This window comes from Rattus norvegicus, chromosome 9 (genome assembly GCF_021556685.1).
Source record: "Rattus norvegicus strain SHRSP/BbbUtx chromosome 9, alternate assembly SHRSP_T2T, whole genome shotgun sequence".
Lineage (NCBI taxonomy): Eukaryota > Metazoa > Chordata > Mammalia > Rodentia > Muridae > Rattus > Rattus norvegicus.
In genome coordinates, this window is record NC_141542.1 from 41,712,046 (window position 1) to 41,727,904 (window position 15,859).

Consider the following 15,859-nt stretch of genomic DNA (forward strand, 5'->3'; position numbering starts at 1 on the left):
TGTAATGGGCAAGAACATCACAGACCAAGAAAAGGTCCAAGCTAGTGGGGCCAAGGCAGGGCTAGCTAAGAAGTATACGTTGCTGTAGTGCTAGGAAGAAAGGACTTAGCTTTGTCGACTTTAGTACTTATTAGGTAGGTAGATTCGTGGCTTCACTTTGTCTGCCAGAAGTATGCTTGAAATCAAAGGACAGTCAAATCCATGCAGGCGGTAGCTGGTTGGTTGCTGGATGCTCGATAATAGTCAATTAACAGTGATGCTCTTGGACCAGTTTCTCCAAGTTGAGACTGACTCCATAGTTGATTGTAAACGTCTTTATTAGTTTATGTGGGTAGCCTCAAATAGGACGTGAAGGAAATATACCACAGAAACTGGTCCTAAAAATATGTTTTCTCTATCCTTGAGTGATGGCTGCTAAACATTTGCCAACACATCACTGACAACACACACACACACACACACACACACACACACACAACTAAACATACACACACACAAACACACATTCACACACACAAACACACATGCACACACAAACACACATGCATACATACACATACACACACAACTAAACATACACACACAAACACACATGCACACACACACATACACACAGCTAAACACATACACAAACACACAAACACACACATACACACACATACAACTGAACACACACACAAAAACACATACACACATACACATACACATACGTACACACATACACACAAGTAAACACACACACAAAACACATACACACACAACTAAACACACACAAACACACATGCACACACATACACATACACAACTAAACACACACACATGCACACACACATACACACATATACACATACACACACAAGTAAACATACACACACACAAACACACATGCACACACACACATACACACACACAAACACACATGCACACACACACATACACACAAACACACATGCACACACACATACACACACAACTAAACACAAACACAAACACACACATACATACATGCACACACATATACACATACAAGTAAACACACACAAAAACACATACACACACAACCAAACACACCCCCAAACACACATGCACACACACATACACATACACAACTAAACACACACATATACATATACACACACAAGTAAACACACACACAAAACACATACACACACAAGTAAACACACACACAAACACACATGCACACACACATACACATACACAACTAAACACACACACACACACACACCTAAATACAGCTCTATAGTTTGACTCCTATGCTGATGCAAATGTTAGGTAATAATAACTCTCCTTCAACCATTTCAATGTCTTCTCTCATGGTAGTTCTTAATAGAGTCTCCAAGGCTGTTAAATATTATAAATTATTAAAAGTGAAAACTAATTTCTTATCTGCTTTTTGACTTTCTGGGTGTTTCTTCCCCTATGAGTGGAGTTCCCAGAGAAGCCAAATGCTGTCAGTCAGATATCTCAGTTCGAGCTGCCTGTGCTCTGTAGAGGTCTGCAGGGCTGACTGTAACTAAGCAAAGTGAGTAAGCCAGGAGGAGCAACCCACTAAGCAGCATTCTCCATGGTCTCTCCTTCCGCTCTTGGCTCCACGTTCATGCCCCGATGTCTCTCAGGGACCGGTTGTGCCCTGGAGTTGAAAGATGTAGATCCTTTTCTCTACAAGTCCCGCTTGGTTGTGGTGCTTATCACAGCAACAGGTACCTAACGAGGGCAGTGTCCCAGGTACCGTTATTATGACTTGAGGTCCTGGCACCTGTTTTCCACTGGAGTAGCTGGAGGCTATACAGAGAAGACTCTTGTCCTGTCTCTAACCACCCCATAGACTGTCTAGGCTCCATCTCTTGACCATTTTCTTAAGTTTATTTGGCCCATCTATCTGGGTTGAACTTTGGAGTCTAAGGCTGCTTGCTTTTCACGTTGCACCTACCATCTGCCTTTGGAGCTGATGAATCAGAAGCCCTCTTTGGGGGTGTCACTTTTCTTCAGTTCCCTAATTAGGATCAAACCTGGTCACAGACCCAACCTTCCTACCAGCCAGAAGGATGTTATCTGTTTTGATGAGCACTTGCAGCCACAGTTCTCAGTGTAGGAGTAGTGACTCCATAAGGGGTTGGCCACACATTAGATATTCTCCATATCAGACATTTACATAATGATTCATAACATAGCAAAATTACAGTTATGAAGCAGCAAACAAAATAATTTTATGGTTGGGGGGGTCACTACCACATGAAGGACTGGGTTAAAGGGTCCCAGCTTTAGGAAGGTTGAGAACCACTGGTTAGAAATTCCTTAGTGAGGGCATTGTTCCTCTGTTTATGCATCCATGGTGCTTATAGCGATGTGTGGAACACAGAAGGCGCCCAGCAAGTGTTTGTGGAAAAAAAGGAAAGGAGGAAGGAAGGAAAGAAAAAAGGAAGAAAGGGAGGGAGGGAGGAAGGGAAGGAGGGAGATAGGGAGGGAGGAAAGGAAGAAAAAAGGAAGGAAGAAGTAAGGAAGGGAGAAGGAAGGAAGAAAGGGAAGGGAAGGAAAGAAGGAAGAAAGGAGTAGGACTGGAGGAGCTCATCTACTTGAAGATCTGGCTTAGAGGTCATGAATGAAATGTCACCCTTGGTTTCACCTAATGTGTGTGTGTGTGTGTGTGTGTGTGTGTGTGTGTGTGTGTGTTTTTTTTTTCTTATTGAACCTGGGCTCACTAATCCGACAGGCTGGCCAGTCAGTGAGCCCCCAGGATGGGTATGTCTCCACATCTGCTTAGCTTCTGGGTATCCAAACCCAGGTCCTCCTACTGATGTTGTAAAAGTATAAAAAATAAAATGCTGTCTTAACCCCACTAGATCCGGCACCACAGTGCCCTAAGATATCTGCTAGGTATCTTAAGTCTCAGTCAGCAAAGCGTCTCACCCACTTTGCTCCATATCACACTGCCGAAGGCCTCTCTCTGAGCCGTCAGCAATCTCTCTACCTCTCTAGTTCCCAAGGCAGGTTTCCATGCCAGAAATACACATCCCAACTCCGAGGTGTCCCACACACTCTCCCAAATTCAATTCTCCACATGAAAAGCCACACAACACAATAACCTTTGATCCAATTGATAAGATATAATTGCCCACCTAAACATCTGTCTCCTCCTCTTCCTTCAGACTTTTCTTCTGCCCATCCTTCCTTCTTGTCCAAAGGCAGGCCTCATTCTATCTTGTGCCTGCCTCACCTGTGACATCATCCCACACTCCTACTTGTACAGCAATTTTTTGAGAGGTTTCTCTAGTTCTAGCCACCTAGCCATCTAGTTTGATTCCACCTCACTCCACTCCCACCTCCATCACCTCTGGAACTCACCGTGGGCCTGGACCTCCCTAGGTAGACCAGGATAGCCTTGAATCCAGAGATCCATCTACCTCTGCCTTCCAGGTATTGGGATTAAAGGTGTACACCACCACTTTACCTCTTGAGTGCTGGTCACTGAGTTTTGATTTTACCTGATAGATTCATGTGTGCAGTTCTTTTTAGAGCTTCAAGGAGGATTCGGAAATCTAGATAATGTTACCAACAAAAAAAATGGGCAAATTTGGAAGATTGCCTAGAATTTTATTGTCTTTTGAAATGGTCTTGCAGGCTTTCATGTACAGATACGCTTGTAGCCTATATGTATACAACCTATGCTATACATGATGGTGAGGCACTGACAGTTTTTAAGGCTTCAGACTTGGAGTTAGCATGATGAAGATGATACCTGAAAGGGTTTACCATAGCCTGCGATGGGAAGTCCGGAGATAACCCATCCAACAGTAGGGTAACGAGAAACTTGAATAGAGTTTGATACATTGTGAGTAAAGAAGTGGGAGGATATAAACACATTTTAAAGGAAGAACAGAAGGGCTTAATTAGTTACCAAGTGCATGGAGAACCAACTGATTATTATTTGGGATTACTTATTCATTTTACATCCTGATCGCTGTACTCCGTCCTCCCGGTCCCCCCTCCCCCCGACACATGGTTCCTCCTCCTATGCCCCTCTCCTTCTCCTCTGATATTCAGTGTTTTTAAAGCAACACTTGAAGGTGCTAAAGTCTAGCCAGTTGATGCCAGAGAGCCTCCTCTTTTTAATGACACACATATATATGTATTTATTGATATATATGTGTATGTATATATTGATATATTGATATATAGTAAATTGATATTTACAAGTCTGTACATTGAACGTGTATGTGTGCATATCTTCTAATTTAGTAATTACAGTCTAAAAACTTGGTGAGAGGGAAAGATCTTACAACGTACCAAAATACTGGAACTGGTGCATTTTTGCATTTTCATTCGTTCACTCCATCTCCTTAATGCAAAGCAGGGAGCACGCTCTTCTGTCAGCTCTATCTTCCCAACTATGTTTTCGAATTCTTTATGTTTTTTTTCCCCTTCTATTTGATGCTCGGCTCAAACAAGTCACCTTTCTGGAAAACCCGTGAATAATGCTGTTGGATTTCTGTTCGGTTCAGGCTGGGGAGCTCTCCCAAACTTGCACAGTGCCTAGTTTGAGTTTGCAATATTGCTAGTGTGCATGTGCATGAAGAAGTGCCTAGGGTTGCATTGAAAGCATGTAAGATTTAGAGTATCTCAGGCTCACCAGAAATTAAGAATAGGTATTATGTGTGCTCTGTGGGGGAGAAAGCTGAATAAATTTAAGCGCGTGAGAGAAGACTAATAGAAACTCAGTCACTTGGAAATTCCTTTGATTACACCCTTGTTAGGAAGTAGGCAAAAAAATGGTCCATATTTCTTAATTTAATAGGTTTCCCGCAACTTTTCATAATTTCTCTAATTATCCTCTCAGGTTGTGTCATATGCTCTTGTCTCTGTGCAAGGGTTCCTTCAAAACCATGTTTTTCCCCCCATTCCCACAATTAATCTTAACCTTTCATCTCTACATGGAAACAGATCCATTTTCTCCCATTCTTTCCAAAGCCGAGTCTCTTTCCTGGTTCTTTCCCACCCAGTTACATGAAAGTCTATATGAAGGCATTATATATTCAAGCATCAGTCCATCCTCCTCCGGTTCTCTGACCAGAGGTTTCCAGTGTAGACTGATTTTTGTCTTCTCTGCCTCATCTCCTAGGCTGATTGCACAAACCATGATGGAGTAGATTAAACTGCAATAGTAAATGAATGCTGCTCTCCTAGGGGCTCAGCAGAGGCTGCTATGCATTCCTGTCATTACTGTATTAGGTGACCTGGTGGATTTCTTGCACTGTTCTTGGGAGCCAGACTCCAGGACCGCATGCTCAGTACTCCAGTGCAGAGGTGAGCATTCTGTTTCCAGTCCGATAGTCATGGTGAATGTATAAGATAGAAGCTACACTTGACTTCATCTGCCCAGCCCAGACTAGACACTTGGATTCTGCTGGCAGTCATTTGCTGAGGACTAATTTGTCTCTCTCCTCCAAGGCTCCTGGAGGTCTTGAAAATGCATGTACTTCATATCTTCAGTAGAATCTATTCATTTTCATTGCTTTAAAGGAGTGAAAATGCAGCCAGTCTGTCATGGGCACACTCCATGCCCTTCCGCCTGTGTGTGGCTAGTGCTTTGCAAGATGCGGATTTGAGCATTGAGTTGAATTCAGAATCTGAGGTAACATACTGGCCTAGGCTGGCCCGAATTTTTAAAATATTCAAAGGAAGCCAGAGAGCTATGAGTAGTGCCTGGGACGGTTAGAAAGGGAAATTTAACAGAGCATTCAAAATATATTGGGGGAAAAGTAAAGCCATTTCTCCTTTCTCTTCTATTGTGTTCAAAAGTATCCAAGAAAGCCTCGTTTTTTTTACATCATTGGATATAAATAAAAGTATGTAACATTTGGTAGTTTTTGAAATTTAAGCTACTCAGAGAGACAAGAATAAAGAAAGTCATTTTTGAATAAACTTAAAATGTCTTTAATTGTTTATCAATGGGAGAGACAAAATAAAAAAAAGAAAAAAGGACAAAAGAAAAAAATCAACAAGAGAAAAAAATTCCAAAAGAAAACAAATTGAGAGACCTTTGGGAGATAATAAGATCAAAATACACTGTATGCAAAAATTCAAATACAAATTTAAAATGAGAAAAGGAATTTTACTATATATTAAATTCAACTTGAAGACATAACTTCAGAAAATAGTTGAGGCTTGGTAAATGTCTGCTAGGAGTTGTGTGAGCATTGTAATTAGATTAATATGTTGATTCCTTTTGGAGTTGCAGTGAGCATGAATCAGCCCTCATAATAAAGTGTATCACATCTAAAGAAAGCAGCCTTTAATGTGTCCTCAATGATCTCCCAAGCAAAAATTTCAAATTCTTATGAGTTCTCCTATATACTTTCAACTTCTAGGGACTTGAACATGAATTATGGTTCAGAGATAGAGTTTGCTGAATAATATATGCCCATGGATAATTAAAAAGAGCTCTTCCTTATGGAAGAAATGCGTTAGACATGAACAAAATGTCTCAGATACAATGTAGCAATCTAGAATGTGTCTTAGATACAATGTAGCAATCTTAAATGGGTCTGAGATTTTTACCTCAAGGCTCATCTTCCTTGAGTCATCTCCTGCCCTTGGGAAACTACTTTGTTTTAATAGAATCTCTAGAGAAAACCATTTCAACATTTCACACTTTTAACTATCCTCCTGACCACAATTAGACCTGGGCTGTGTTAATCACATTAAACACTCTTCATTTTATTATTACTCTATTTTCTAACTCTCTCTCCTTATATATAAAAAGCATCAATGTTTCATAAACATTGATTTGGTCCCAGTGTAATGCTTTAATGCTTTAATACAGCATTGGGTTTAAACTAGGTTAAATGGTTTTATTGCTCATAATTTCTTGGTGATACAAATGTTCAAAACTCTTTCTGCTGTGTTTTTTAATGATAATACCATGCTATACCTATTATTGCCCGTTATGACTTGGATATAAAATGTTCCCCATGGCTTCATGTGCTTGAATGTCTTGTTCCCAGCTGGTGACGTGGTTTTCGGAGGTTGTGGAACCTTTTAGAATGGGATCTACCCGGTGAGCACAGAGTTATGGGTGTGCGGCTTGAGAGCGTCAGGCTGACTTGTCTCTGGTCTCACTCTTTGCTTTCTGGTCATTACTGTGGACAAGACACACATTGTTGTTAAGCTTACTGGGCAGCTCTTAGAACCATGAACCAAAATCAACTCTAATCGTTTGCTGTCAGGTACTTGATATAGAAAATTTGTGCCACAAAATTGGGTCACTGTTGTGAAAAATCTGACCTCGTGATTTGTAGCAACTGGATTGTGGAAGGAAGGTGAGAGGGCTTGGGCTGCAAGCTGAATGCTATCACAAGCCACTTTGATGGGAATAAAGGCATTCAGAAGTCCTAGGGAAATGTCATCAATTAAGGCAGCCTCACCGGGTTTCATAGGGAAAGAGGGCTACAGGGCTTTAGAGAGGGGCCTTTCATGTTGCTTTTCTTGTTCTGGGAAAGAATGCCCTACCCATGTCTTGAAAGTTCAAGGGAGGCTGCATGTTAAAATAATGGACTACTTTATTTGGTGTAAGAAATTTCAAGACAATAATATGTCAGCATTTAGACTGTGGCACGATTATTGTTCATCGACCGCAACAACGCTTAGTGTGAGAATTCTGGATAAAAGGTTGAGTACAAAGATGTAGAAAAGAACATGGATGAGTTTAATGTTTCAGACAAGGTAAGTGTAGACAAAGTTGCTGAACCTCCTAAACAAATTAGCGCCATTACAGAGAAACTGGGGGCTTTGTGCTGGATCATAAGGAAGGCACGGACCATATTCTATTCTTCTGAAGTGCGCGGTGTGTGAAAATGCAGATCTATTTGAATATTTTTTTCATCGAAAAGGAGAGTGCTTGAGACAGGAGCGTCCAACTAAAGTGTGGCTCTGTAGGATACCCTGCCCCAGAAGGCTGCCCAAAGAAGGGTTTTCTGTGGGTCAGCCATTTAGGCTTTTAGAAGCTGATGGCACCATTATCCATTGAGACAGGCAACATCTTGAGCTGACAGCAAAATTGATCATTGTCGCTTTGGTTATGGATCTGAATATGTAAATATGTGCAACTATTACAGGGGGGCACAGTGGCCTGCACCAAGTAAGTGTGTCCAGTAAGTGTGTAGCTGGCAAAATCCTACTGAGAGGCTGTGAGCATCTGATATGTGAAGCTATGTAGAGGAAATCTAGGTGACAAAGGTGAGAGCAGGATTCTGAAAATGACGGGGATGGGGAAAGCCTGTTATGCAGGGAGTATAAATAGGACTCTGTGGGCAGCCATGGGGGTTGGCATAGCTAGCTCTGCAATGCTTCTTGGTCTTGCGTCTTTGTTTTAACTGATTTTCCCTTTGTTGACAGAGGGATGGCAGAGAACTTCTCCTGGAATCCTGATTGGTCCTGGTCACTCCTGCTGACTTGTGCCAATTCAGTGGAGAGTCTTGGATGTTTCTGCTAGGCCGTGCCACTGCTGCTAATTTGTGTTTGCTATCCTGGCACTACTGAACTGGACTGCTGGTGTATGTGTGAAGTGTTTCTGAGTGGATCAAGCTGCTGCTGCTGACTCCTGTGCACTGAACTGCTCATTTCTGGATTGTGTAGATTGGATTATCTCCAAAGAACAATTTCTAAACAGGTCCCCTTCCCCCTTGTATCCTCACAACCTTTCTTTTCCACTATCTCTGCTGGGTGGTGAGCTAGAGGCATTGAAGAACCATTATTAAAAGTAGGGTTTGAAAAATGAAAGCCCACAGAAAAGTGTCAGGAATACGTGGAGCTACCCTAGCATGGAAACTACATGTGTTTTAGCTAGCAGAATTGGAGAGGAAGGGCTACCCAAGCTCGCTGGAATCCAGATAATGCCGTCATGAGTCCCAGATGATAGACATGGAGCGGCAAGGACTGGTGTTTGTTCTGCTGACTGGCTTTTGTTCTGTTTTCAGTTCAGTCTTCCCTTGCTGTCCTCCAACCCCTCACTTTTACAATGAGAATGCTGTGTTGGGGACATTGAGCTGCAGCTCTCAGCCATCCCACCATGTTGGTAGAGACTAAGCAACTTCTATGCTAGCATACTGTATTTCTGAGTTACCATATTTGATCAGAGATATTAAGTCAATGCCAATACAATACTTTATTGCATTTATTTATATTGTATTTATTTATTGTATTTATTCATTTATTTTTTTACTGTATTGTATTTATTTATACAACATTTTCAGCTCTTTTTTTTTTTTCCTGTACTGGAATCTAGGCCTTGTATATGCCGCCCAAGCACCCTGCTACTGAGCTTTGCTGGGATAGCAAACAAGAATCAGTCCTCCTTTAGCTTTTTATTTGGGACTGCATCTCGCTATGTTGTCCAGGCTGTCCCCAAACTCTGTTAATAGACCAGGCAGTTCCATGAAGTTGTGTGACAGTCCTGGAGCCTTAGTCTCCCAAGTAGCCAGGATTTCCAGCCTGCACTACCTACCTGGACCCAATATCAAATCCTGTGACTCTGTTTACTTCAAGAATTTCTTTTTCTCTCTTCATCTCAAGCTGCAGAGGACTCTGTCATAAGCAAACGTTGAGTCAAGACCCTCCATCAGCAGAGTGTACATGGTAAAGGCTCAGATTGTGGTTACCATCTCTGAGCAATAAAGACTTTTTGAATGACGTCACATACCTTGCCGGATGTGTCACCGGCCACCCCATTGATTGTTAGGGTTGATTCAGCTGTTCCGAATGACTGATACGGGTATCTCCTTCTTTGTGTGGTAGTTTAAATTAGAAATGTCCTCCAAATGCTCAGATAATTGAACATCTAGCCTCTAGTTGGTAGCACTATTTGGCAGTGTGTGTGTGTGTGTGTGTGTGTGTGTGTGTGTGTGTGTGTGTGTGTGTGTGAAGGGAAGCCTTGGTGGAAGGATATATTACTGAGGGCAGGCACTGAGAGTCTATGACCTCACCCCAATTTCCAGTTCATTCTCTTTGCTTTGTGTTTGCAATTGAAGATGTAAGCTCTCAGCTTCCTGGTCCTGTCACCACACCTGCCTCTTGTCACCATGCCTACCCACCGTAATAGTAATGGATTCATCCTTTTGGAACTGTAAGCCCAAATAAACTCTTTCTTTCATTAAAACAAAACAAAACTAAACAAAACTAAACAAAAAAAATAGAAAAAAATACGCTACCGTCACTTGTCATAGTAATACGTAGTAACTGACTAGAAGTTTCCTCACAGTTGAACCTCAGGTCTGGATTGCATGAGTCACAGGCACTAACCAGGCAACTTGATTGCAGTAGCAGATGTAGATATGTAAATCATATTAAAATCAGTATTTAAATAAGAATGTTCTGGATCCCGGAAGAGTATGCTGGAATCTATACGAAGATACTATCATTTCCATCTGTGTAATTTTAATCAAACTGCCAGCGGATGTTTAAACTGCCTGTCCTGGAAAATCAATCAAAGAGCCTCCTCCATTCCAGCTTGCTTTTCGGTGGTGTGGGCTCACAGGAAGAGAAATGGGCTGGGCCAGCTCATTCAGCTTTGCTCTTAATTTATGGTTCCAAGGCTCTTTTAAGGAGATATGCTACCTCTCCGTGTCAATGCTTTTCTCCTTCGCCCTTGTGGCTTGCTTCTAAATGGGATCGTTGCTAACTCTCCTCTATGAGGGAAACTGGAAGTATTTTGAGAATTCAAAACAAACGAGTGTTTAGAATTTAATGAGGAAGGTACATCTTACATTTAAAAATGATATTCCAGTTATCAAGAAACTGGTTTTAGGCCCCAGTAAGGTTCTCTTCTCTTCCCTTCCTTTTCCCTTCCCTTCCTCACCTCTCTCCTCCCCTCCTCATCTCTCTCCTTGTCTTCTCACCTCTCCCTTCTCCTCCTCACCTCTCCTCTCCTCTCCCCCTTATCTCTCTCCTCCCCTCCCCTCCTCACCTCTCTTCTCCACTTCCCTTCCCCCCTCCCCTCCTCCCCTCTCTCCTCCACTTCCCCTCCCCTCCTCCCCTCCCCTCCTCACCTCTCCTCCCCTCCTCCCCTCCCCTCCTCACCTCTCTTCTCCCCTTCCCCTCCCCTCCTCACCTCTCTCCTCCCCTCCCCTCCTCACCTCTCTCCTCCCCTCTTCTCCTCACCTCTCTCCTCCCCTCCTCTCCTCACCTCTCTCCTCCCCTCCTCTCCTCACCTCTCTCCTCCCCCCTCTCCTTCCCCCTCCTCCCCTCTCTACTCTCTCCTCCTCCCCTCTCTCCTTCCCTCCCTTCCTGACCTCTCTTCTCCTGACCTCTCTCCTCCCTTCCCCTTCTCACCTCTTCCCTCCCCTCCTTCCCTCTTCCCCCTCTCCACTCCTCCTCACCTCTTCCCTCCCCTCCCCTCCCCTCCTTATCTTTCCCCTTCCACCTTGCTTCCCTCTTCCTTTCCCCATCCTATTTTTTTTTGGAGGTGAAATGTAGATTGTATTCATGTGTTTTTCTTATTAATTTCTTCACATGCCTTCCTCTGTAAAGATGCGTATGTGTATGTGTGTTGGCCATCTTCTTCTTACTACATCTTCTCTACCTTCACAATACTTAATTGTATGTGTTGCTACTTCTCAGAACATTGCATTTGACCTCTAGAACATCGTTCTGTCTTACATGGAACTGACCTCTTCATGCTGAGGCATCAGGGAACGATGCAGGAGTAGATTAATCTTACCTAAGCTCATGGCCATTTGATTTCATTTGTTATCATTCCTAATGGGTAGTGTTCTCATAGTGAGATCTTTAATTTTTATATTAAAAATTTTAATTTATATACATGCACAGGCACGTGTGTGTGTGTGTGTGTGCGCACGCGCGCGCATGTGTGCCTGCTTGTCTGTATGTACACCACATGTATGTAGTGCTCAGGAAATCCCAGAGAGTGCATTCTCTGGAGCTGGACTTACAGGTGGTTGTGATGTCTGACGTGGGTACTAGAAACCAAGCTTGGGTCTTTGCAAGAGCTGCAGGTGCTCTTAACTTCCAGATCATCTTCCCAGGCCCCCATCCAAATCACTTATCATTATTTTATTTTATTTTACTTGTAACAGTCCTGTTTTATGGCACAAAAGTCTGACCCTCTATTCTTAGGTGGAGGGTTTAAGGCAGAACTCAGAAGCTTTTTTTTAAAATATTTTTTATTAATTTTTACTTATATGAGTAGAGTGTAGCTGTTTTGAGATGCACCAGAAGAGGGCACCTGATCCCATTACAGATGGTTGTGAGCCACCATGTGGTTGCTGGGATTTGAACTCAGGACCTCTGGAAGAGCAGTCAGTGCTCTTAACCGCTGAGCTATCTCTCCAGCTCCAGAACTCAGAAGCTTTAAGGCTCATGACTGCTGTTCAGAACTCAGTGGATGTCAAATAGCCTCACCCGGGTACCCTTGACGTCTGCCTCTTTGCAGGGGTCTTCTCTGCTGGTGTCTTCTAGTTCCCCCAGTCCCACAGGACCACCTCGCCTTGCAGCAGGAGCCAGAGATGTTTATTGAGTCCATCATGGGTTTTTGAAGTTGTGCAGTGACTCGAGTGGTGGCTCTTTGTCTAGTTATCTCCACCAATGAAACTCGTTGGTTTTGCTTATTCCCTGTAGGGAAGCTTTGTGATTACATAGTGGAGAAAAGATCCTTTCAGAGATGCAGGACCCAAAGCAGCAGGGATGTTGTCACGATGAACCGTTGATCAGCAAAGCCCTGGGAGAGGTTTTGGACTTTCGCGGATCAGGACGATTTTATCTGGCACTGGAAGAGTGGGGTCCTCCCTGTTACCCTCTGGGTTATGCATAATAAAGTACGGTAAAGGTGCTGAGAACACTCACGGTCAGACACTGGCCTTAGTCTAAAGGTCAGCAGCGGCGTCTTCTCTGGCAGTTCGTACTCGTTCTTTGTTTGGCACGTTTGACAGACAGCTCTCCATACAATCTGTCTGTGACGGTTCAGGAATATCCTCTTTCAGGTCCTCTTCCTGTTGTCATTAAACCAAATCCTAACCTTAGACCATTTCTTGCCTTCCTTCCTTTCCAAATGCTTAACTCTTACCAGTGTGTACTTGAAAACCACTCAAAGCCAAAACACGCTCTCTGCCGGCACTGGGTTATCAAGTACGAGTAGCTGGGCACGAAAGGAGGCTTTTGGAACACACTGGGAATTTAATGCACGATATTTCAAGGAATTTGCATGGGATTTGATGGGGAAAGAAAAGAAAAAGAAAGAAGAAATCTCAGAGTTGGATGGGAAGAGATTGTGAGGGTTGAGGGTGCAGAGGGAGGTCCTGGGAGGAGTTGTGGGGGGTGTGAATATATTTAAAATACGTTGCACACACTGGAGGTTTGTTGTTTCTTGGGATCTGTAAGCATCCAGCCCACAGCAGGGCGCTTGCTAGCTTGCTTTTAGGCGACTGTGCTGTGGAACTTCTTTCAAATATAAAGGAGGTTCTGACTTTTAAAAGGTTCGTTCAAAGAAGAGCTTCTCGCTCTGACCTATTTAGACTTCACCAAGCAGACACCGCAGGACAAATAAGGGCTGTTCTTGTCTGCTGTTAAGATGCCAGAGAAACGGTAGCGCGAGCACACCAGGTCCATTTATAAAATAAAAATATTTTAAGCCAGTACCGACAGCATTCCACCTCAGGCGTGGTTGGATTTTATGAATTTCTGTAAACTTACAGAAACATTTTTCACCCTGTTAAAATACTTTCTCCTGACTCTCAAAGTCTTAAGTTTCACAGTTTGATATTGAATTTAAGAATTTAGAAGTATACAGGGGCTACTAGTGTATTTGAATATTGCACGAATCTTTTGAGATGTATAAAATTGTGGCTATACACGCCTTGTTTCTAGAGTGAGGTATGCCTCTGATGCACTCTGTTAATTGGAAGTAGGATTTCCTGCAGAGAACATTTTGTTTTACTTGAGTGGTCTGCACTACTGGGTACCCAAGACAAGGTCAATGCATCTTCATAAAGAATGCCTTTTGCTCATAAGGTTGCTATTGAGAAAAAAAGTTGACAGATTGAGTTACGGCAAATACCATGTATCTTATAAGTATTGGTGAGATCACTGAGTTTAAAGTCTTAAACTTGCTCTGCTCCCAAACCCTGTGGGAGAGAGACCTCACCGCCTGGTCAGGTGGGCACTCCTGAGGCTGCAGAGCGGAGGAGACCACCAACACTGCCCACCCCTGCCCACATCCCTGGCCCAAGAGGCAACTGTATAAAGCCTCTGGGTTCCCGTAGGGGAGGGCCTAGGAGTGGCAGGACCCCTGCGCCTGAGACACCGCCGGAACCTGAAGGAAACAGACCGGATAAACAGTTCTCTGCACCCAAATCCCGTGGGAGGGAGAGCTAAACCTTCAGAGGGGCAGACATGCCTGGGAAACCAGAAGAGACTGCACTCTGCGCACATCCAGACGCCAGAGGAAAACACCAAACGCCATCTGGAACCCTGGTGCACGGAGGCTCCCGGAAAGAGCAGCGCAGATCTTCCCGGTTGCTGCAGCTGCGGAGAGGACTTAGGCAGTACCCCACGAGCAAACTTGAGCCTTGGAACCACAGGTAGGACCAACTTTTCCCCTGCAAGAAACCTGCCTGGTGAACTCAAGACACAGGCCCACAGGAACAGCTGAAGACCTGTAGAGAGGAAAAACTACATGCCCGAAAGCAGAACACTCTGTCCCCATAGCTGGCTGAAAGAAAACAGGAAAACAGGTCTACAGCACTCCTGACACACAGGCTTATAGGACAGTCTAGCCACTGTCAGAAATAGCAGAACAAAGTAACACTAGAGATAATCTGATGGCGAGAGGCAAGCGCAGGAACCCAAGCAACAGAAACCAAGACTACATGGCATCATCGGAGCCCAATTCTCCCACCAAAATAAACATGGAATATCCAAACACACCAGAAAAGCAAGAGCTAGTTTCAAAATCATATTTGATCATGATGCTGGAGGACTTCAAGAAAGACGTGGAGAACTCCCTTAGAGAACAAGTAGAAGCCTACAGAGAGGAATCGCAAAAATCCCTGAAAGAATTCCAGGAAAACATAAATAAACAAGTAGAAACCCATAGAGAGGAGACACAAAAATCCCTGAAAGAATTCCAGGAAAACACAATCAAACAGTTGAAGGAATTAAAAATGGAAATAGAAGCAATCAAGAAAGAACACATGGAAACAACCCTGGACATAGAAAATCAAAAGAAAAGACAAGGAGCTGTAGATACAAGCTTCACCAACAGAATACAAGAGATGGAAGAGAGAATCTCGGGAGCAGAAGATTCCATAGAAATCATTGACTCAACTGTCAAAGATAATGTAAAGCAGAAAAAGCTACTGGTCCAAAACATACAGGAAATCCAGGACTCAATGAGAAGATCAAACCTAAGGATAATAGGTATAGAAGAGAGTGAAGACTCCCAGCTCAAAGGACCAGTAAATATCTTCAACAAAATCATAGAAGAAAACTTCCCTAACCTAAAAAAAGAGATACCCATAGGCATACAAGAAGCCTACAGAACTCCAAATAGATTGGACCAGAAAAGAAACACCTCCCGTCACATAATTGTCAAAACACCAAACGCACAAAATAAAGAAAGAATATTAAAAGCAGTAAGGGAAAAAGGTCAAGTAACATATAAAGGCAGACCTATCAGAATCACACCAGACTTTTCGCCAGAAACTATGAAGGCCAGAAGATTCTGGACAGATGTCATACAGACCCTAAGAGAACACAAATGCCAGCCCAGGTTACTGTATCCTGCAAAACTCTGAATTAACATAGATGGAGAAACCAAGATATTCCATGACAA

The 15,859-nt window shown here is 43.1% G+C and overlaps 1 long non-coding RNA gene across 4 annotated transcripts in view; it reads left to right on the forward strand.

Annotated features, from left to right (window-relative positions):
* LOC102553447 (uncharacterized) overlaps positions 1-15,859 on the forward strand; it is a 53,371-nt gene that overhangs the window by 28,930 nt on the left and 8,582 nt on the right. Inside the window, exon 2 of one of the 4 annotated variants that reach the window (XR_015629067.1) lies at positions 5,138-5,322. The exons of the other annotated variants lie outside the window; for them this stretch is intronic. This is a non-coding gene — a long non-coding RNA (uncharacterized LOC102553447). The remainder of the gene's footprint in view (positions 1-5,137; positions 5,323-15,859) is intronic. 4 annotated transcript variants of the gene reach the window in all.